General features: G+C 39.5%; 28 non-coding genes across 28 annotated transcripts; all 28 read left to right on the top strand.

The window, feature by feature from the left end:
• Positions 1 to 789: 789 nt before the first annotated feature.
• Positions 790 to 862, top strand: TRNAF-GAA (transfer RNA phenylalanine (anticodon GAA)). Its single transcript has one exon. It is a non-coding gene; the product is annotated as a tRNA-Phe (tRNA).
• A 599-nt stretch (positions 863 to 1,461) lies between these two features.
• On the top strand, positions 1,462 to 1,534 carry TRNAF-GAA (transfer RNA phenylalanine (anticodon GAA)). Its single transcript has one exon. It is a non-coding gene; the product is annotated as a tRNA-Phe (tRNA).
• Positions 1,535 to 2,720: 1,186 nt separating this feature from the next.
• On the top strand, positions 2,721 to 2,793 carry TRNAF-GAA (transfer RNA phenylalanine (anticodon GAA)). The gene has a single exon. It is a non-coding gene; the product is annotated as a tRNA-Phe (tRNA).
• A 599-nt stretch (positions 2,794 to 3,392) lies between these two features.
• On the top strand, positions 3,393 to 3,465 carry TRNAF-GAA (transfer RNA phenylalanine (anticodon GAA)). The gene has a single exon. It is a non-coding gene; the product is annotated as a tRNA-Phe (tRNA).
• Positions 3,466 to 4,064: 599 nt separating this feature from the next.
• Positions 4,065 to 4,137, top strand: TRNAF-GAA (transfer RNA phenylalanine (anticodon GAA)). Its single transcript has one exon. It is a non-coding gene; the product is annotated as a tRNA-Phe (tRNA).
• Positions 4,138 to 4,737: 600 nt separating this feature from the next.
• On the top strand, positions 4,738 to 4,810 carry TRNAF-GAA (transfer RNA phenylalanine (anticodon GAA)). The gene has a single exon. It is a non-coding gene; the product is annotated as a tRNA-Phe (tRNA).
• Positions 4,811 to 5,409: 599 nt separating this feature from the next.
• TRNAF-GAA (transfer RNA phenylalanine (anticodon GAA)) lies at positions 5,410 to 5,482 on the top strand. The gene has a single exon. It is a non-coding gene; the product is annotated as a tRNA-Phe (tRNA).
• Positions 5,483 to 6,081: 599 nt separating this feature from the next.
• TRNAF-GAA (transfer RNA phenylalanine (anticodon GAA)) lies at positions 6,082 to 6,154 on the top strand. The gene has a single exon. It is a non-coding gene; the product is annotated as a tRNA-Phe (tRNA).
• A 599-nt stretch (positions 6,155 to 6,753) lies between these two features.
• On the top strand, positions 6,754 to 6,826 carry TRNAF-GAA (transfer RNA phenylalanine (anticodon GAA)). Its single transcript has one exon. It is a non-coding gene; the product is annotated as a tRNA-Phe (tRNA).
• Positions 6,827 to 7,425: 599 nt separating this feature from the next.
• TRNAF-GAA (transfer RNA phenylalanine (anticodon GAA)) lies at positions 7,426 to 7,498 on the top strand. Its single transcript has one exon. It is a non-coding gene; the product is annotated as a tRNA-Phe (tRNA).
• Positions 7,499 to 8,097: 599 nt separating this feature from the next.
• On the top strand, positions 8,098 to 8,170 carry TRNAF-GAA (transfer RNA phenylalanine (anticodon GAA)). The gene has a single exon. It is a non-coding gene; the product is annotated as a tRNA-Phe (tRNA).
• A 599-nt stretch (positions 8,171 to 8,769) lies between these two features.
• On the top strand, positions 8,770 to 8,842 carry TRNAF-GAA (transfer RNA phenylalanine (anticodon GAA)). The gene has a single exon. It is a non-coding gene; the product is annotated as a tRNA-Phe (tRNA).
• Positions 8,843 to 9,441: 599 nt separating this feature from the next.
• On the top strand, positions 9,442 to 9,514 carry TRNAF-GAA (transfer RNA phenylalanine (anticodon GAA)). The gene has a single exon. It is a non-coding gene; the product is annotated as a tRNA-Phe (tRNA).
• A 599-nt stretch (positions 9,515 to 10,113) lies between these two features.
• On the top strand, positions 10,114 to 10,186 carry TRNAF-GAA (transfer RNA phenylalanine (anticodon GAA)). The gene has a single exon. It is a non-coding gene; the product is annotated as a tRNA-Phe (tRNA).
• A 497-nt stretch (positions 10,187 to 10,683) lies between these two features.
• Positions 10,684 to 10,755, top strand: TRNAF-GAA (transfer RNA phenylalanine (anticodon GAA)). The gene has a single exon. It is a non-coding gene; the product is annotated as a tRNA-Phe (tRNA).
• A 599-nt stretch (positions 10,756 to 11,354) lies between these two features.
• Positions 11,355 to 11,427, top strand: TRNAF-GAA (transfer RNA phenylalanine (anticodon GAA)). Its single transcript has one exon. It is a non-coding gene; the product is annotated as a tRNA-Phe (tRNA).
• A 496-nt stretch (positions 11,428 to 11,923) lies between these two features.
• TRNAF-GAA (transfer RNA phenylalanine (anticodon GAA)) lies at positions 11,924 to 11,996 on the top strand. Its single transcript has one exon. It is a non-coding gene; the product is annotated as a tRNA-Phe (tRNA).
• Positions 11,997 to 12,595: 599 nt separating this feature from the next.
• TRNAF-GAA (transfer RNA phenylalanine (anticodon GAA)) lies at positions 12,596 to 12,668 on the top strand. The gene has a single exon. It is a non-coding gene; the product is annotated as a tRNA-Phe (tRNA).
• Positions 12,669 to 13,795: 1,127 nt separating this feature from the next.
• Positions 13,796 to 13,868, top strand: TRNAF-GAA (transfer RNA phenylalanine (anticodon GAA)). Its single transcript has one exon. It is a non-coding gene; the product is annotated as a tRNA-Phe (tRNA).
• A 1,127-nt stretch (positions 13,869 to 14,995) lies between these two features.
• On the top strand, positions 14,996 to 15,068 carry TRNAF-GAA (transfer RNA phenylalanine (anticodon GAA)). The gene has a single exon. It is a non-coding gene; the product is annotated as a tRNA-Phe (tRNA).
• A 599-nt stretch (positions 15,069 to 15,667) lies between these two features.
• On the top strand, positions 15,668 to 15,740 carry TRNAI-GAU (transfer RNA isoleucine (anticodon GAU)). The gene has a single exon. It is a non-coding gene; the product is annotated as a tRNA-Ile (tRNA).
• Positions 15,741 to 16,340: 600 nt separating this feature from the next.
• Positions 16,341 to 16,413, top strand: TRNAF-GAA (transfer RNA phenylalanine (anticodon GAA)). Its single transcript has one exon. It is a non-coding gene; the product is annotated as a tRNA-Phe (tRNA).
• Positions 16,414 to 17,012: 599 nt separating this feature from the next.
• TRNAF-GAA (transfer RNA phenylalanine (anticodon GAA)) lies at positions 17,013 to 17,085 on the top strand. Its single transcript has one exon. It is a non-coding gene; the product is annotated as a tRNA-Phe (tRNA).
• Positions 17,086 to 17,684: 599 nt separating this feature from the next.
• Positions 17,685 to 17,757, top strand: TRNAF-GAA (transfer RNA phenylalanine (anticodon GAA)). The gene has a single exon. It is a non-coding gene; the product is annotated as a tRNA-Phe (tRNA).
• Positions 17,758 to 18,356: 599 nt separating this feature from the next.
• TRNAF-GAA (transfer RNA phenylalanine (anticodon GAA)) lies at positions 18,357 to 18,429 on the top strand. The gene has a single exon. It is a non-coding gene; the product is annotated as a tRNA-Phe (tRNA).
• A 599-nt stretch (positions 18,430 to 19,028) lies between these two features.
• TRNAF-GAA (transfer RNA phenylalanine (anticodon GAA)) lies at positions 19,029 to 19,101 on the top strand. The gene has a single exon. It is a non-coding gene; the product is annotated as a tRNA-Phe (tRNA).
• Positions 19,102 to 19,700: 599 nt separating this feature from the next.
• On the top strand, positions 19,701 to 19,773 carry TRNAF-GAA (transfer RNA phenylalanine (anticodon GAA)). Its single transcript has one exon. It is a non-coding gene; the product is annotated as a tRNA-Phe (tRNA).
• A 599-nt stretch (positions 19,774 to 20,372) lies between these two features.
• Positions 20,373 to 20,445, top strand: TRNAF-GAA (transfer RNA phenylalanine (anticodon GAA)). Its single transcript has one exon. It is a non-coding gene; the product is annotated as a tRNA-Phe (tRNA).
• Positions 20,446 to 20,774: the final 329 nt, after the last annotated feature.

Below are 20,774 nucleotides of genomic sequence, written 5' to 3' on the forward strand. Positions count from 1 at the left end.
TGTCCTGCCTGCTTCTGATCACAGAGGAGCTAGTACAGAATAACACAGTGTGCAGTGAATATTAATGAGCCATGTGGCTAGGAACAATAGCGGACTCCTGCAGTGTACGCTGCCCCGGAGATTTATCTGTGCTGTGGCTGGACTGCGTTAGAAGCTGCTGAAACTTGATCCCGTCTTCTCCTTAGCAGCCGAGGGGAGGGCCCCAGAATGCTTTGCAGTATGGAATGCGGCTTGCGTCCTCCTTAGGAGCTTAGCTGTGCTGATAAGCACACATTAAATGTAAGAGAGATCTTTATCTTTAGTAATGTCTTTTTGGCTTCTGTCTAAACTGTTTAACACAGGAGAATAGAGGTTTAAATTAGCTTCTGCAGCCTGACAGTTACTCTTTAAAAGAGACAAACATTTCTTAATGAATATATATCAAAGAAAATATAGGACACATATAGAGTAGATAATTTACCTGAATAAAAGGTACTAGATTGGAGATTTATCTCATGGGAAGTCATAAATACAGCTGCATTTACCTGAATAAAAGGTACTAGATTGGAGGTTTGTCTTATGGGAACTCATAAATACAGCTGCAGGAGGGCAAAAAATTCAAAAATGGTTGTCAGGAAAGGTATTTGAACCCAAGTCTACAGGACACATGCAACCTGCATGGAGCGCCTTAGACCCTCTAACCACACCGACAACACACCACTGCTACTACGACTCCGAAAATATCATGAGTCTTTGCCTGCACGGGACACTTCTGCTGAAAAAAAATCACACAAACTGTGATGCAATTTAGCTGAAATAGCTCAGTTGGGAGAGCGTTAGACTGAATATCTAAAGGTCCCTGGTTCGATCCCGGGTTTCGGCATGATATCTTATTGTTAGAAAAAACTTAGTAAAATAAAGCCAAATTCAGACTACACCCGGAACTTGGCAAGATAAACTGATTCTCAATACAGAAACGTCCTGATTGAACCAGACAAAATAGAGACATGGATTTTACACATTACCTCTGGTCACATCAAATATTTCAAGACTGCAAGAAAAGAGGACATACAGTCAACTTAAAAGAGACAAACATTTCTTAATGAATATATATCAAAGAAAATATAGGACACATATAGAGTAGATAATTTACCTGAATAAAAGGTACTAGATTGGAGATTTATCTCATGGGAAGTCATAAATACAGCTGCATTTACCTGAATAAAAGGTACTAGATTGGAGGTTTGTCTTATGGGAACTCATAAATACAGCTGCAGGAGGGCAAAAAATTCAAAAATGGTTGTCAGGAAAGGTATTTGAACCCAAGTCTACAGGACACATGCAACCTGCATGGAGCGCCTTAGACCCTCTAACCACACCGACAACACACCACTGCTACTACGACTCCGAAAATATCATGAGTCTTTGCCTGCACGGGACACTTCTGCTGAAAAAAAATCACACAAACTGTGATGCAATGTAGCTGAAATAGCTTAGTTGGGAGAGCGTTAGACTGAAGATCTAAAGGTCCCTGGTTCGATCCCGGGTTTCGGCATGATATCTTATTGTTAGAAAAAACTTAGTAAAATAAAGCCAAATTCAGACTACACCCGGAACTCGGCAAGATAAACTGATTCTCAATACAGAAACGTCCTGATTGAACCAGACAAAATAGAGACATGGATTTTACACAATACCTCTGGTCACATCAAATATTTCAAGACTGCAAGAAAAGAGGACATACAGTCAACTTAAAGAGGAGCTGTTAGGTATAAGGTCTCAGAGAAAATAAACACATATATCAGTAGCTAAAGATTGGCTGTACTTACATTACATATGCATTTCACTGTCCACGTTTGGATTTCACAGAATTTTTATATAGTATATGCAGAGAATGATGCTCCTGACAGCCCATGGCAGGTTCCATGTTTGTGAAGCCAAATGTGTCGTCATGTCCTGCCTGCTTCTGATCACAGAGGAGCTAGTACAGAATAACACAGTGTGCAGTGAATATTAATGAGCCATGTGGCTAGGAACAATAGCGGACTCCTGCAGTGTACGCTGCCCCGGAGATTTATCTGTGCTGTGGCTGGACTGCGTTAGAAGCTGCTGAAACTTGATCCCGTCTTCTCCTTAGCAGCCGAGGGGAGGGCCCCAGAATGCTTTGCAGTATGGAATGCGGCTTGCGTCCTCCTTAGGAGCTTAGCTGTGCTGATAAGCACACATTAAATGTAAGAGAGATCTTTATCTTTAGTAATGTCTTTTTGGCTTCTGTCTAAACTGTTTAACACAGGAGAATAGAGGTTTAAATTAGCTTCTGCAGCCTGACAGTTACTCTTTAAAAGAGACAAACATTTCTTAATGAATATATATCAAAGAAAATATAGGACACATATAGAGTAGATAATTTACCTGAATAAAAGGTACTAGATTGGAGATTTATCTCATGGGAAGTCATAAATACAGCTGCATTTACCTGAATAAAAGGTACTAGATTGGAGGTTTGTCTTATGGGAACTCATAAATACAGCTGCAGGAGGGCAAAAAATTCAAAAATGGTTGTCAGGAAAGGTATTTGAACCCAAGTCTACAGGACACATGCAACCTGCATGGAGCGCCTTAGACCCTCTAACCACACCGACAACACACCACTGCTACTACGACTCCGAAAATATCATGAGTCTTTGCCTGCACGGGACACTTCTGCTGAAAAAAAATCACACAAACTGTGATGCAATTTAGCTGAAATAGCTCAGTTGGGAGAGCGTTAGACTGAATATCTAAAGGTCCCTGGTTCGATCCCGGGTTTCGGCATGATATCTTATTGTTAGAAAAAACTTAGTAAAATAAAGCCAAATTCAGACTACACCCGGACCTTGGCAAGATAAACTGATTCTCAATACAGAAACGTCCTGATTGAACCAGACAAAATAGAGACATGGATTTTACACATTACCTCTGGTCACATCAAATATTTCAAGACTGCAAGAAAAGAGGACATACAGTCAACTTAAAAGAGACAAACATTTCTTAATGAATATATATCAAAGAAAATATAGGACACATATAGAGTAGATAATTTACCTGAATAAAAGGTACTAGATTGGAGATTTATCTCATGGGAAGTCATAAATACAGCTGCATTTACCTGAATAAAAGGTACTAGATTGGAGGTTTGTCTTATAGGAACTCATAAATACAGCTGCAGGAGGGCAAAAAATTCAAAAATGATTGTCAGGAAAGGTATTTGAACCCAAGTCTACAGGACACATGCAACCTGTATGGAGCGCCTTAGACCCTCTAACCACACCGACAACACACCACTGCTACTACGACTCAGAAAATATCATGAGTCTTTGCCTGCACAGGACACTTGTGCTGAAAAAAAATCACACAAACTGTGATGCAATGTAGCCGAAATAGCTCAGTTGGGAGAGCGTTAGACTGAAGATCTAAAGGTCCCTGGTTTGATCCCGGGTTTCGGCATGATATCTTATTGTTAGAAAAAACGTAGTAAAATAAAGCCAAATTCAGACTACACCCGGAACTTGGCAAGATAAACTGATTCTCAATACAGAAACGTCCTGATTGAACCAGACAAAATAGAGACATGGATTTAACACAATACCTCTGGTCACATCAAATATTTCAAGACTGCAAGAAAAGAGGACATACAGTCAACTTAAAAGAGACAAACATTTCTTAATGAATATATATCAAAGAAAATATAGGACACATATAGAGTAGATAATTTACCTGAATAAAAGGTACTAGATTGGAGATTTATTCCATGGGAAGTCATAAATACAGCTGCATTTACCTGAATAAAAGGTACTAGATTGGAGGTTTGTCTTATGGGAACTCATAAATACAGCTGCAGGAGGGCAAAAAATTCAAAAATGATTGTCAGGAAAGGTATTTGAACCCAAGTCTACAGGACACATGCAACCTGTATGGAGCGCCTTAGACCCTCTAACCACACCGACAACACACCACTGCTACTACGACTCAGAAAATATCATGAGTCTTTGCCTGCACAGGACACTTGTGCTGAAAAAAAATCACACAAACTGTGATGCAATGTAGCCAAAATAGCTTAGTTGGGAGAGCGTTAGACTGAAGATCTAAAGGTCCCTGGTTTGATCCTGGGTTTCAGCATGATATCTTATTGTTAGAAAAAACTTAGTAAAATAAAGCCAAATTCAGACTACACCCGGAACTTGGCAAGATAAACTGATTCTCAATACAGAAACGTCCTGATTGAACCAGACAAAATAGAGACATGGATTTTACACAATACCTCTGGTCACATCAAATATTTCAAGACTGCAAGAAAAGAGGACATACAGTCAACTTAAAAGAGACAAACATTTCTTAATGAATATACATCAAAGAAAATATAGGACACATATAGAGTAGATAATTTACCTGAATAAAAGGTACTAGATTGGAGATTTATCTCATGGGAAGTCATAAATACAGCTGCATTTACCTGAATAAAAGGTACTAGATTGGAGGTTTGTCTTATGGGAACTCATAAATACAGCTGCAGGAGGGCAAAAAATTCAAAAATGATTGTCAGGAAAGGTATTTGAAACCAAGTCTACAGGACACATGCAACCTGCATGGAGCGCCTTAGACCCTCTAACCACACCGACAACACATCACTGCTACTACGACTCAGAAAATATCATGAGTCATTTCCTGCACAGGACACTTGTGCTGAAAAAAAAATCACACAAACTGTAATGCAATGTAGCCGAAATAGCTCAGTTGGGAGAGCGTTAGACTGAAGATCTAAAGGTCCCTGGTTCGATCCTGGGTTTTGGCATGATATCTTATTGTTAGAAAAAACTTAGTAAAATAAAGCCAAATTCAGACTACACCCGGAACTCGGCAAGATAAACTGATTCTCAATACAGAAACGTCCTGATTGAACCAGACAAAATAGAGACATGGATTTAACACAATACCTCTGGTCACATCAAATATTTCAAGACTGCAAGAAAAGAGGACATACAGTCAACTTAAAAGAGACAAACATTTCTTAATGAATATATATCAAAGAAAATATAGGACACATATAGAGTAGATAATTTACCTGAATAAAAGGTACTAGATTGGAGATTTATCTCATGGGAAGTCATAAATACAGCTGCATTTACCTGAATAAAAGGTACTAGATTGGAGGTTTGTCTTATGGGAACTCATAAATACAGCTGCAGGAGGGCAAAAAATTCAAAAATGATTGTCAGGAAAGGTATTTGAACCCAAGTCTACAGGACACATGCAACCTGCATGGAGCGCCTTAGACCCTCTAACCACACCGACAACACACCACTGCTACTACGACTCAGAAAATATCATGAGTCTTTGCCTGCACAGGACACTTGTGCTGAAAAAAAATCACACAAACTGTGATGCAATGTAGCCGAAATAGCTCAGTTGGGAGAGCGTTAGACTGAAGATCTAAAGGTCCCTGGTTCGATCCCGGGTTTCGGCATGATATCTTATTGTTAGAAAAAACTTAGTAAAATAAAGCCAAATTCAGACTACACCCGGAACTCGGCAAGATAAACTGATTCTCAATACAGAAACGTCCTGATTGAACCAGACAAAATAGAGACATGGATTTAACACAATACCTCTGGTCACATCAAATATTTCAAGACTGCAAGAAAAGAGGACATACAGTCAACTTAAAAGAGACAAACATTTCTTAATGAATATATATCAAAGAAAATATAGGACACATATAGAGTAGATAATTTACCTGAATAAAAGGTACTAGATTGGAGATTTATCTCATGGGAAGTCATAAATACAGCTGCATTTACCTGAATAAAAGGTACTAGATTGGAGGTTTGTCTTATGGGAACTCATAAATACAGCTGCAGGAGGGCAAAAAATTCAAAAATGATTGTCAGGAAAGGTATTTGAACCCAAGTCTACAGGACACATGCAACCTGCATGGAGCGCCTTAGACCCTCTAACCACACCGACAACACACCACTGCTACTACGACTCCGAAAATATCATGAGTCTTTGCCTGCACAGGACACTTGTGCTGAAAAAAAATCACACAAAGTGTGATGCAATGTAGCCGAAATAGCTCAGTTGGGAGAGCGTTAGACTGAAGATCTAAACGTCCCTGGTTCGATCCCGGGTGTTGGCATGATATCTTATTGTTAGAAAAAACTTAGTTAAATAAAGCCAAATTCAGACTACACCCGGAACTCGGCAAGATAAACTGATTCTCAATACAGAAACGTCCTGATTGAACCAGACAAAATAGAGACATGGATTTAACACAATACCTCTGGTCACATCAAATATTTCAAGACTGCAAGAAAAGAGGACATACAGTCAACTTAAAAGAGACAAACATTTCTTAATGAATATATATCAAAGAAAATATAGGACACCTATAGAGTAGATAATTTACCTGAATAAAAGGTACTAGATTGGAGATTTATCTCATGGGAAGTCATAAATACAGCTGCATTTACCTGAATAAAAGGTACTAGATTGGAGGTTTGTCTTATGGGAACTCATAAATACAGCTGCAGGAGGGCAAAAAATTCAAAAATGATTGTCAGGAAAGGTATTTGAAACCAAGTCTACAGGACACATGCAACCTGCATGGAGCGCCTTAGACCCTCTAACCACACCGACAACACATCACTGCTACTACGACTCAGAAAATATCATGAGTCTTTGCCTGCACAGGACACTTGTGCTGAAAAAAAATCACACAAACTGTGATGCAATGTAGCCGAAATAGCTCAGTTGGGAGAGCGTTAGACTGAAGATCTAAAGGTCCCTGGTTCGATCCCGGGTTTCGGCATGATATCTTATTGTTAGAAAAAACTTAGTAAAATAAAGCCAAATTCAGACTACACCCGGAACTCGGCAAGATAAACTGATTCTCAATACAGAAACGTCCTGATTGAACCAGACAAAATAGAGACATGGATTTAACACAATACCTCTGGTCACATCAAATATTTCAAGACTGCAAGAAAAGAGGACATACAGTCAACTTAAAAGAGACAAACATTTCTTAATGAATATATATCAAAGAAAATATAGGACACATATAGAGTAGATAATTTACCTGAATAAAAGGTACTAGATTGGAGATTTATCTCATGGGAAGTCATAAATACAGCTGCATTTACCTGAATAAAAGGTACTAGATTGGAGGTTTGTCTTATGGGAACTCATAAATACAGCTGCAGGAGGGCAAAAAATTCAAAAATGATTGTCAGGAAAGGTATTTGAACCCAAGTCTACAGGACACATGCAACCTGCATGGAGCGCCTTAGACCCTCTAACCACACCGACAACACACCACTGCTACTACGACTCCGAAAATATCATGAGTCTTTGCCTGCACAGGACACTTGTGCTGAAAAAAAATCACACAAAGTGTGATGCAATGTAGCCGAAATAGCTCAGTTGGGAGAGCGTTAGACTGAAGATCTAAACGTCCCTGGTTCGATCCCGGGTGTCGGCATGATATCTTATTGTTAGAAAAAACTTAGTAAAATAAAGCCAAATTCAGACTACACCCGGAACTCGGCAAGATAAACTGATTCTCAATACAGAAACGTCCTGATTGAACCAGACAAAATAGAGACATGGATTTAACACAATACCTCTGGTCACATCAAATATTTCAAGACTGCAAGAAAAGAGGACATACAGTCAACTTAAAAGAGACAAACATTTCTTAATGAATATATATCAAAGAAAATATAGGACACCTATAGAGTAGATAATTTACCTGAATAAAAGGTACTAGATTGGAGATTTATCTCATGGGAAGTCATAAATACAGCTGCATTTACCTGAATAAAAGGTACTAGATTGGAGGTTTGTCTTATGGGAACTCATAAATACAGCTGCAGGAGGGCAAAAAATTCAAAAATGATTGTCAGGAAAGGTATTTGAAACCAAGTCTACAGGACACATGCAACCTGCATGGAGCGCCTTAGACCCTCTAACCACACCGACAACACATCACTGCTACTACGACTCAGAAAATATCATGAGTCATTTCCTGCACAGGACACTTGTGCTGAAAAAAAATCACACAAACTGTAATGCAATGTAGCAGAAATAGCTCAGTTGGGAGAGCGTTAGACTGAAGATCTAAAGGTCCCTGGTTCGATCCTGGGTTTTGGCATGATATCTTATTGTTAGAAAAAACTTAGTAAAATAAAGCCAAATTCAGACTACACCCGGAACTCGGCAAGATAAACTGATTCTCAATACAGAAACGTCCTGATTGAACCAGACAAAATAGAGACATGGATTTAACACAATACCTCTGGTCACATCAAATATTTCAAGACTGCAAGAAAAGAGTACATACAGTCAACTTAAAAGAGACAAACATTTCTTAATGAATATATATCAAAGAAAATATAGGACACATATAGAGTAGATAATTTACCTGAATAAAAGGTACTAGATTGGAGATTTATCTCATGGGAAGTCATAAATACAGCTGCATTTACCTGAATAAAAGGTACTAGATTGGAGGTTTGTCTTATGGGAACTCATAAATACAGCTGCAGGAGGGCAAAAAATTCAAAAATGATTGTCAGGAAAGGTATTTGAACCCAAGTCTACAGGACACATGCAACCTGCATGGAGCGCCTTAGACCCTCTAACCACACCGACAACACACCACTGCTACTACGACTCAGAAAATATCATGAGTCTTTGCCTGCACAGGACACTTGTGCTGAAAAAAAATCACACAAACTGTGATGCAATGTAGCCGAAATAGCTCAGTTGGGAGAGCGTTAGACTGAAGATCTAAAGGTCCCTGGTTCGATCCCGGGTTTCGGCATGATATCTTATTGTTAGAAAAAACTTAGTAAAATAAAGCCAAATTCAGACTACACCCGGAACTCGGCAAGATAAACTGATTCTCAATACAGAAACGTCCTGATTGAACCAGACAAAATAGAGACATGGATTTAACACAATACCTCTGGTCACATCAAATATTTCAAGACTGCAAGAAAAGAGGACATACAGTCAACTTAAAAGAGACAAACATTTCTTAATGAATATATATCAAAGAAAATATAGGACACATATAGAGTAGATAATTTACCTGAATAAAAGGTACTAGATTGGAGATTTATCTCATGGGAAGTCATAAATACAGCTGCATTTACCTGAATAAAAGGTACTAGATTGGAGGTTTGTCTTATGGGAACTCATAAATACAGCTGCAGGAGGGCAAAAAATTCAAAAATGATTGTCAGGAAAGGTATTTGAACCCAAGTCTACAGGACACATGCAACCTGCATGGAGCGCCTTAGACCCTCTAACCACACCGACAACACACCACTGCTACTACGACTCCGAAAATATCATGAGTCTTTGCCTGCACAGGACACTTGTGCTGAAAAAAAATCACACAAAGTGTGATGCAATGTAGCCGAAATAGCTCAGTTGGGAGAGCGTTAGACTGAAGATCTAAACGTCCCTGGTTCGATCCCGGGTGTCGGCATGATATCTTATTGTTAGAAAAAACTTAGTAAAATAAAGCCAAATTCAGACTACACCCGGAACTCGGCAAGATAAACTGATTCTCAATACAGAAACGTCCTGATTGAACCAGACAAAATAGAGACATGGATTTAACACAATACCTCTGGTCACATCAAATATTTCAAGACTGCAAGAAAAGAGGACATACAGTCAACTTAAAAGAGACAAACATTTCTTAATGAATATATATCAAAGAAAATATAGGACACCTATAGAGTAGATAATTTACCTGAATAAAAGGTACTAGATTGGAGATTTATCTCATGGGAAGTCATAAATACAGCTGCATTTACCTGAATAAAAGGTACTAGATTGGAGGTTTGTCTTATGGGAACTCATAAATACAGCTGCAGGAGGGCAAAAAATTCAAAAATGACTGTCAGGAAAGGTATTTGAACCAAGGTCTACAGGACACATGCAACCTGCATGGAGCGCCTTAGACCCTCTAACCACACCGACAACACACCACTGCTACTACGACTCCGAAAATATCATGAGTCTTTGCCTGCACAGGACACTTGTGCTGAAAAAAAATCACACAAACTGTGATGCAATGTAACCGAAATAGCTCAGTTGGGAGAGCGTTAGACTGAAGATCTAAAGGTCCCTGGTTCGATCCCGGGTTTCGGCATGATATCTTATTGTTAGAAAAAACTTAGTAAAATAAAGCCAAATTCAGACTACACCCGGAACTCGGCAAGATAAGAGGACATACAGTCAACTTAAAAGAGACAAACATTTCTTAATGAATATATATCAAAGAAAATATAGGACACATATAGAGTAGATAATTTACCTGAATAAAAGGTACTAGATTGGAGATTTATCTCATGGGAAGTCATAAATACAGCTGCAATTACCTGAATAAAAGGTACTAGATTGGAGGTTTGTCTTATGGGAACTCATAAATACAGCTGCAGGAGGGCAAAAAATTCAAAAATGATTGTCAGGAAAGGTATTTGAACCCAAGTCTACAGGACACATGCAACCTGCATGAAGCGCCTTAGACCCTCTAACCACACCGACAACACACCACTGTTACTACGACTCAGAAAATATCATGAGTCTTTGCCTGCACAGGACACTTGTGCTGAAAAAAAAAATCACACAAACTATAAAGCAATGTAGCCGAAATAGCTCAGTTGGGAGAGCGTTAGACTGAAGATCTAAAGGTCCCTGGTTCGATCCCAGGTGTCTGGATGATATCTTATTGTTAGAAAAAACTTAGTAAAATAAAGCCAAATTCAGACTACACCCGGAACTCGGCAAGATAAACTGATTCTCAATACAAAAACGTCCTGATTGAACCAGACAAAATAGAGACATGGATTTAACACAATACCTCTGGTCACATCAAATATTTCAAGACTGCAAGAAAAGAGGACATACAGTCAACTTAAAAGAGACAAACATTTCTTAATGAATATATATCAAAGAAAATATAGGACACCTATAGAGTAGATAATTTACCTGAATAAAAGGTACTAGATTGGAGATTTATCTCATGGGAAGTCATAAATACAGCTGCATTTACCTGAATAAAAGGTACTAGATTGGAGGTTTGTCTTATGGGAACTCATAAATACAGCTGCAGGAGGGCAAAAAATTCAAAAATGACTGTCAGGAAAGTTATTTGAACCAAGGTCTACAGGACACATGCAACCTGCATGGAGCGCCTTAGACCCTCTAACCACACCGACAACACACCACTGCTACTACGACTCCGAAAATATCATGAGTCTTTGCCTGCACAGGACACTTGTGCTGAAAAAAAATCACACAAACTGTGATGCAATGTAACCGAAATAGCTCAGTTGGGAGAGCGTTAGACTGAAGATCTAAAGGTCCCTGGTTCGATCCTGGGTTTCGGCATGATATCTTATTGTTAGAAAAAACTTAGTAAAATAAAGCCAAATTCAGACTACACCCGGAACTCGGCAAGATAAGAGGACATACAGTCAACTTAAAAGAGACAAACATTTCTTAATGAATATATATCAAAGAAAATATAGGACACATATAGAGTAGATAATTTACCTGAATAAAAGGTACTAGATTGGAGATTTATCTCATGGGAAGTCATAAATACAGCTGCAATTACCTGAATAAAAGGTACTAGATTGGAGGTTTGTCTTATGGGAACTCATAAATACAGCTGCAGGAGGGCAAAAAATTCAAAAATGATTGTCAGGAAAGGTATTTGAACCCAAGTCTACAGGACACATGCAACCTGCATGGAGCGCCTTAGACCCTCTAACCACACCGACAACACACCACTGCTACTACGACTCAGAAAATATCATGAGTCTTTGCCTGCACAGGACACTTGTGCTGAAAAAAAAAATCACACAAACTATAAAGCAATGTAGTCGAAATAGCTCAGTTGGGAGAGCGTTAGACTGAAGATCTAAAGGTCCCTGGTTCGATCCCGGGTGTCGGCATGATATCTTATTGTTAGAAAAAACTTAGTAAAATAAAGCCAAATTCAGACTACACCCGGAACTCGGCAAGATAAACTTATTCTCAATACAGAAACGTCCTGATTGAACCAGACAAAATAGAGACATGGATTTAACACAATACCTCTGGTCACATCAAATATTTCAAGACTGCAAGAAAAGAGGATATACAGTCAACTTAAAAGAGACAAACATTTCTTAATGAATATATATCAAAGAAAATATAGGACACCTATAGAGTAGATAATTTACCTGAATAAAAGGTATTAGATTGGAGATTTATCTCATGGGAAGTCATAAATACAGCTGCATTTACCTGAATAAAAGGTACTAGATTGGAGGTTTGTCTTATGGGAACTCATAAATACAGCTGCAGGAGGGCAAAAAATTCAAAAATGATTGTCAGGAAAGGTATTTGAACCCAAGTCTACAGGACACATGCAACCTGCATGGAGCGCCTTAGACCCTCTAACCACACCGACAACACACCACTGCTACTACGACTCCGAAAATATCATGAGTCTTTGCCTGCACAGGACACTCGTGCTGAAAAAAAATCACACAAACTGTGATGCAATGTAGCCGAAATAGCTCAGTTGGGAGAGCGTTAGACTGAAGATCTAAAGGTCCCTGGTTCGATCCCGGGTTTCGGCATGATATCTTATTGTTAGAAAAAACTTAGTAAAATAATGCCAAATTCAGACTACACCTGGAACTCGGCAAGATAAACTGATTCTCAATACAGAAACGTCCTGATTGAACCAGACAAAATAGAGACATGGATTTAACACAATACCTCTGGTCACATCAAATATTTCAAGACTGCAAGAAAAGAGGACATACAGTCAACTTAACCAGCTGAGCGGTCTGGACGAGCTCAGCTCGTCCAACACCGCCAGCGGCTGCCGCTCAGGCCCTGCTGGGCAGATTTTAATGAAATAAAAAGCAGCACACGCAGCCGGCACTTTGCCAGCCGCGTGTGCTGCCTGATCGCCGCCGCTCTGCGGCGATTCGCCGCGAGTAGCGGCGAAAGAGGGTCCCCCCAGCCGCCTGAGCCCAGCGTAGCCGGAACAAAAAGTTCCGGCCAGCGCTAAGGGCTGGATCGGAGGCGGCTGACGTCACGACGTCGGCTGACGTCGATGACGTCACTCCGCTCGTCGCTATGGCGACGATATAAGCAAAACAAGGAAGGCCGCTCATTGCGGCCTTCCTTGTTTATTCTGGGCGCCGGAGGCGATCGGAAGATCGCCTCCGGAGCGCCCTCTAGTGGGCTTTCATGCAGCCAACTTTCAGTTGGCTGCATGAAATAGTTTTTTTTTTATTTAAAAAAAACCCTCCCGCAGCCACCCTGGCGATTTAATCAGAACGCCAGGGTGGTTAAAAGAGACAAACATTTCTTAATGAATATATATCAAAGAAAATATAGGACACATATAGAGTAGATAATTTACCTGAATAAAAGGTACTAGATTGGAGATTTATCTCATGGGAAGTGATAAATACAGCTGCAATTACCTGAATAAAAGGTACTAGATTGGAGGTTTGTCTTATGGGAACTCATAAATACAGCTGCAGGAGGGCAAAAAATTCAAAAATGATTGTCAGGAAAGGTATTTGAACCCAAGTCTACAGGACACATGCAACCTGCATGGAGCGCCTTAGACCCTCTAACCACACCGACAACACACCACTGCTACTACGACTCAGAAAATATCATGAGTCTTTGCCTGCACAGGACACTTGTGCTGAAAAAAAAATCACACAAACTATAAAGCAATGTAGCCGAAATAGCTCAGTTGGGAGAGCGTTAGACTGAAGATCTAAAGGTCCCTGGCTCGATCCCGGGTTTCGGCATGATATCTTATTGTTAGAAAAAACTTAGTAAAATAATGCCAAATTCAGACTACACCTGGAACTCGGCAAGATAAACTGATTCTCAATACAGAAACGTCCTGATTGAACCAGACAAAATAGAGACATGGATTTAACACAATACCTCTGGTCACATCAAATATTTCAAGACTGCAAGAAAAGAGGACATACAGTCAACTTAACCAGCTGAGCGGTCTGGACGAGCTCAGCTCGTCCAACACCGCCAGCGGCTGCCGCTCAGGCCCTGCTGGGCAGATTTTAATGAAATAAAAAGCAGCACACGCAGCCGGCACTTTGCCAGCCGCGTGTGCTGCCTGATCGCCGCCGCTCTGCGGCGATTCGCCGCGAGTAGCGGCGAAAGAGGGTCCCCCCAGCCGCCTGAGCCCAGCGTAGCCGGAACAAAAAGTTCCGGCCAGCGCTAAGGGCTGGATCGGAGGCGGCTGACGTCACGACGTCGGCTGACGTCGATGACGTCACTCCGCTCGTCGCTATGGCGACGATATAAGCAAAACAAGGAAGGCCGCTCATTGCGGCCTTCCTTGTTTATTCTGGGCGCCGGAGGCGATCGGAAGATCGCCTCCGGAGCGCCCTCTAGTGGGCTTTCATGCAGCCAACTTTCAGTTGGCTGCATGAAATAGTTTTTTTTTTATTTAAAAAAAACCCTCCCGCAGCCACCCTGGCGATTTAATCAGAACGCCAGGGTGGTTAAAAGAGACAAACATTTCTTAATGAATATATATCAAAGAAAATATAGGACACATATAGAGTAGATAATTTACCTGAATAAAAGGTACTAGATTGGAGATTTATCTCATGGGAAGTGATAAATACAGCTGCAATTACCTGAATAAAAGGTACTAGATTGGAGGTTTGTCTTATGGGAACTCATAAATACAGCTGCAGGAGGGCAAAAAATTCAAAAATGATTGTCAGGAAAGGTATTTGAACCCAAGTCTACAGGACACATGCAACCTGCATGGAGCGCCTTAGACCCTCTAACCACACCGACAACACACCACTGCTACTACGACTCAGAAAATATCATGAGTCTTTGCCTGCACAGGACACTTGTGCTGAAAAAAAAATCACACAAACTATAAAGCAATGTAGCCGAAATAGCTCAGTTGGGAGAGCGTTAGACTGAAGATCTAAAGGTCCCTGGCTCGATCCCGGGTTTCGGCATGATATCTTATTGTTAGAAAAAACTTAGTAAAATAATGCCAAATTCAGACTACACCTGGAACTCGGCAAGATAAACTGATTCTCAATACAGAAACGTCCTGATTGAACCAGACAAAATAGAGACATGGATTTAACACAATACCTCTGGTCACATCAAATATTTCAAGACTGCAAGAAAAGAGGACATACAGTCAACTTAAAAGAGACAAACATTTCTTAATGAATATATATCAAAGAAAATATAGGACACATATAGAGCAGATAATTTACCTGAATAAAAGGTACTAGATTGGAGATTTATCTCATGGGAAGTCATAAATACAGCTGCATTTACCTGAATAAAAGGTACTAGATTGGAGGTTTGTCTTATGGGAACTCATAAATACAGCTGCAGGAGGGCAAAAAATTCAAAAATGATTGTCAGGAAAGGTATTTGAACCCAAGTCTACAGGACACATGCAACCTGTATGGAGCGCCTTAGACCCTCTAACCACACCGACAACACACCACTGCTACTACGACTCAGAAAATATCATGAGTCTTTGCCTGCACAGGACACTTGTGCTGAAAAAAAATCACACAAGCTGTGACGTAATGTAGCCGAAATAGCTCAGTTGGGAGAGCGTTAGACTGATGATCTAAAGGTCCCTGGTTTGATCCCGGGTTTCGGCATGATATCTTATTGTTAGAAAAAACTTAGTAAAATAAAGCCAAATTCAGACTACACCCGGAACTCGGCAAGATAAACTGATTCTCAATACAGAAACGTCCTGATTGAACCAGACAAAATAGAGACATGGATTTTACACAATACCTCTGGTCACATCAAATATTTCAAGACTGCAAGAAAAGAGGACATACAGTCAACTTAAAAGAGACAAACATTTCTTAATGAATATATATCAAAGAAAATATAGGACACATATAGAGTAGATAATTTACCTGAATAAAAGGTACTAGATTGGAGATTTATCTCATGGGAAGTCATAAATACAGCTGCATTTACCTGAATAAAAGGTACTAGATTGGAGGTTTGTCTTATAGGAACTCATAAATACAGCTGCAGGAGGGCAAAAAATTCAAAAATGATTGTCAGGAAAGGTATTTGAACCCAAGTCTACAGGACACATGCAACCTGTATGGAGCGCCTTAGACCCTCTAACCACACCGACAACACACCACTGCTACTACGACTCAGAAAATATCATGAGTCTTTGCCTGCACAGGACACTTGTGCTAAAAAAAAAATCACACAAGCTGTGATGCAATGTAGCCGAAATAGCTCAGTTGGGAGAGCGTTAGACTGAAGATCTAAAGGTCCCTGGTTCGATCCCGGGTTTCGGCATGATATCTTATTGTTAGAAAAAACTTAGTAAAATAAAGCCAAATTCAGACTACACCCGGAACTCGGCAAGATAAACTGATTCTCAATACAGAAACGTCCTGATTGAACCAGACAAAATAGAGACATGGATTTTACACAATACCTCTGGTCACATCAAATATTTCAAGACTGCAAGAAAAGAGGACATACAGTCAACTTAAAAGAGACAAACATTTCTTAATGAATATATATCAAAGAAAATATAGGACACATATAGAGTAGATAATTTACCTGAATAAAAGGTACTAGATTGGAGATTTATCTCATGGGAAGTCATAAATACAGCTGCATTTACCTGAATAAAAGGTACTAGATTGGAGGTTTGTCTTATAGGAACTCATAAATACAGCTGCAGGAGGGCAAAAAATTCAAAAATGATTGTCAGGAAAGGTATTTGAACCCAAGTCTACAGGACACATGCAACCTGTATGGAGCGCCTTAGACCCTCTAACCACACCGACAACACACCACTGCTACTACGACTCAGAAAATATCATGAGTCTTTGCCTGCACAGGACACTTGTGCTGAAAAAAAATCACACAAGCTGTGATGCAATGTAGCCGAAATAGCTCAGTTGGGAGAGCGTTAGACTGAAGAGCTAAAGGTCCCTGGTTCGATCCTGGGTTTCGGCATGATATCTTATTGTTAGAAAAAACTTAGTAAAATAAAGCCAAATTCAGACTACACCCGGAACTCGGCAAGATAAACTGATTCTCAATACAGAAACGTCCTGATTGAACCAGACAAAATAGAGACATGGATTTAACACAATACCTCTGGTCACATCAAATATTTCAAGACTGCAAGAAAAGAGGACATACAGTCAACTTAAAAGAGACAAACATTTCTTAATGAATATATATCAAAGAAAATATAGGACACATATAGAGTAGATAATTTACCTGAATAAAAGGTACTAGATTGGAGATTTATCTCATGGGAAGTCATAAATACAGCTGCATTTACCTGAATAAAAGGTACTAGATTGGAGGTTTGTCTTATGGGAACTCATAAATACAGCTGCAGGAGGGCAAAAAATTCAAAAATGGTTGTCAGGAAAGGTATTTGAATCCAAGTCTACAGGACACATGCAACCTGCATGGAGCGCCTTAGACCCTCTAACCACACCGACAACACACCACTGCTACTACGACTCCGAAAATATCATGAGTCTTTGCCTGCACGGGACACTTCTGCTGAAAAAAAATCACACAAACTGTGATGCAATTTAGCTGAAATAGCTCAGTTGGGAGAGCGTTAGACTGAATATCTAAAGGTCCCTGGTTCGATCCCGGGTTTCGGCATGATATCTTATTGTTAGAAAAAACTTAGTAAAATAAAGCCAAATTCAGACTACACCCGGAACTCGGCAAGATAAACTGATTCTCAATACAGAAACGTCCTGATTGAACCAGACAAAATAGAGACATGGATTTAACACAATACCTCTGGTCACATCAAATATTTCAAGACTGCAAGAAAAGAGGACATACAGTCAACTTAAAAGAGACAAACATTTCTTAATGAATATATATCAAAGAAAATATAGGACACATATAGAGTAGATAATTTACCTGAATAAAAGGTACTAGATTGGAGATTTATCTCATGGGAAGTCATAAATACAGCTGCATTTACCTGAATAAAAGGTACTAGATTGGAGGTTTGTCTTATGGGAACTCATAAATACAGCTGCAGGAGGGCAAAAAATTCAAAAATGGTTGTCAGGAAAGGTATTTGAATCCAAGTCTACAGGACACATGCAACCTGCATGGAGCGCCTTAGACCCTCTAACCACACCGACAACACACCACTGCTACTACGACTCCGAAAATATCATGAGTCTTTGCCTGCACGGGACACTTCTGCTGAAAAAAAATCACACAAACTGTGATGCAATTTAGCTGAAATAGCTCAGTTGGGAGAGCGTTAGACTGAATATCTAAAGGTCCCTGGTTCGATCCCGGGTTTCGGCATGATATCTTATTGTTAGAAAAAACTTAGTAAAATAAAGCCAAATTCAGACTACACCCGGAACTTGGCAAGATAAACCTATTCTCAATACAGAAACGTCCTGATTGAACCAGACAAAATAGAGACATGGATTTAACACAATACCTCTGGTCACATCAAATATTTCAAGACTGCAAGAGAAGAGGACATACAGTCAACTTAAAAGAGACAAACATTTCTTAATGAATATATATCAAAGAAAATATAGGACACATATAGAGTAGATAATTTACCTGAATAAAAGGTACTAGATTGGAGATTTATCTCATGGGAAGTCATAAATACAGCTGCATTTACCTGAATAAAAGGTACTAGATTGGAGGTTTGTCTTATGGGAACTCATAAATACAGCTGCAGGAGGGCAAAAAATTCAAAAATGATTGTCAGGAAAGGTATTTGAACCCAAGTCTACAGGACACATGCAACCTGTATGGAGCGCCTTAGACCCTCTAACCACACCGACAACACACCACTGCTACTACGACTCAGAAAATATCATGAGTCTTTGCCTGCACAGGACACTTGTGCTGAAAAAAAATCACACAAACTGTGATGCAATGTAGCCGAAATAGCTCAGTTGGGAGAGCGTTAGACTGAAGATCTAAAGGTCCCTGGTTCGATCCCGGGTTTCGGCATGATATCTTATTGTTAGAAAAAACTTAGTAAAATAAAGCCAAATTCAGACTACACCCGGAACTCGGCAAGATAAACTGATTCTCAATACAGAAACGTCCTGATTGAACCAGACAAAATAGAGACATGGATTTAACACAATACCTCTGGTCACATCAAATATTTCAAGACTGCAAGAAAAGAGGACATACAGTCAACTTAAAAGAGACAAACATTTCTTAATGAATATATATCAAAGAAAATATAGGACACATATAGAGTAGATAATTTACCTGAATAAAAGGTACTAGATTGGAGATTTATCTCATGGGAAGTCATAAATACAGCTGCATTTACCTGAATAAAAGGTACTAGATTGGAGGTTTGTCTTATGGGAACTCATAAATACAGCTGCAGGAGGGCAAAAAATTCAAAAATGGTTGTCAGGAAAGGTATTTGAATCCAAGTCTACAGGACACATGCAACCTGCATGGAGCGCCTTAGACCCTCTAACCACACCGACAACACACCACTGCTACTACGACTCCGAAAATATCATGAGTCTTTGCCTGCACGGGACACTTCTGCTGAAAAAAAATCACACAAACTGTGATGCAATTTAGCTGAAATAGCTCAGTTGGGAGAGCGTTAGACTGAATATCTAAAGGTCCCTGGTTCGATCCCGGGTTTCGGCATGATATCTTATTGTTAGAAAAAACTTAGTAAAATAAAGCCAAATTCAGACTACACCCGGAACTCGGCAAGATAAACTGATTCTCAATACAGAAACGTCCTGATTGAACCAGACAAAATAGAGACATGGATTTAACACAATACCTCTGGTCACATCAAATATTTCAAGACTGCAAGAAAAGAGGACATACAGTCAACTTAAAAGAGACAAACATTTCTTAATGAATATATATCAAAGAAAATATAGGACACATATAGAGTAGATAATTTACCTGAATAAAAGGTACTAGATTGGAGATTTATCTCATGGGAAGTCATAAATACAGCTGCATTTACCTGAATAAAAGGTACTAGATTGGAGGTTTGTCTTATGGGAACTCATAAATACAGCTGCAGGAGGGCAAAAAATTCAAAAATGGTTGTCAGGAAAGGTATTTGAATCCAAGTCTACAGGACACATGCAACCTGCATGGAGCGCCTTAGACCCTCTAACCACACCGACAACACACCACTGCTACTACGACTCCGAAAATATCATGAGTCTTTGCCTGCACGGGACACTTCTGCTGAAAAAAAATCACACAAACTGTGATGCAATTTAGCTGAAATAGCTCAGTTGGGAGAGCGTTAGACTGAATATCTAAAGGTCCCTGGTTCGATCCCGGGTTTCGGCATGATATCTTATTGTTAGAAAAAACTTAGTAAAATAAAGCCAAATTCAGACTACACCCGGAACTTGGCAAGATAAACTGATTCTCAATACAGAAACATCCTGATTGAACCAGACAAAATAGAGACATGGATTTAACACAATACCTCTGGTCACATCAAATATTTCAAGACTGCAAGAGAAGAGGACATACAGTCAACTTAAAAGAGACAAACATTTCTTAATGAATATATATCAAAGAAAATATAGGACACATATAGAGTAGATAATTTACCTGAATAAAAGGTACTAGATTGGAGATTTATCTCATGGGAAGTCATAAATACAGCTGCA

The sequence above is a fragment of the Hyperolius riggenbachi genome, chromosome 6, assembly GCF_040937935.1.
Source record: "Hyperolius riggenbachi isolate aHypRig1 chromosome 6, aHypRig1.pri, whole genome shotgun sequence".
Taxonomy (NCBI): domain Eukaryota; kingdom Metazoa; phylum Chordata; class Amphibia; order Anura; family Hyperoliidae; genus Hyperolius; species Hyperolius riggenbachi.